Genomic DNA, 565 nt, shown 5'->3' on the forward strand with positions numbered 1-565 from the left:
TGGGACCCCCGGGTGCGGTCGCAGGCATGGGACCCCCGGGTGCGGTCGCAGGCATGGGACCCCCGGGTGCGGTCGCAGGCATGGGACCCCCCGGGTGCGGTCGCAGGCTTGGGACCCCCCGGGTGCGGTCGCAGGCATGGGACCCCCCGGGTTGCGGTCGCAGGCATGGGACCCCCCGGGTGCGGTCGCAGGCATGGGACCCCCCGGGTGCGGTCGCAGGCATGGGACCCCCGGGGTGCGGTCGCAGGCATGGGACCCCCGGGTGCGGTCGCAGGCATGGGACCCCCGGGTGCGGTCGCAGGCATGGGACCCCCGGGGTGCGGTCGCAGGCATGGGACCCCCGGGTGCGGTCGCAGGCATGGGACCCCCGGGTGCGGTCGCAGGCATGGGACCGCCCCGGGTGCGGGTCGCAGGCATGGGACCCCCCGGGTGCGGTCGCAGGCATGGGACCCCCCGGGTGCGGTCGCAGGCATGGGACCCCCGGGTGCGGTCGCAGGCATGGGGACCCCCGGGTGCGGTCGCAGGCATGGGACCCCCCGGGTGCGGTCGGCAGGTCGCAGGCTTG

The sequence above is a fragment of the Somniosus microcephalus genome, chromosome 4, assembly GCF_052327205.1.
Source record: "Somniosus microcephalus isolate GS21.2 chromosome 4, FLI_Smic_1.0, whole genome shotgun sequence".
Taxonomy (NCBI): Eukaryota; Metazoa; Chordata; class Chondrichthyes; order Squaliformes; family Somniosidae; genus Somniosus; species Somniosus microcephalus.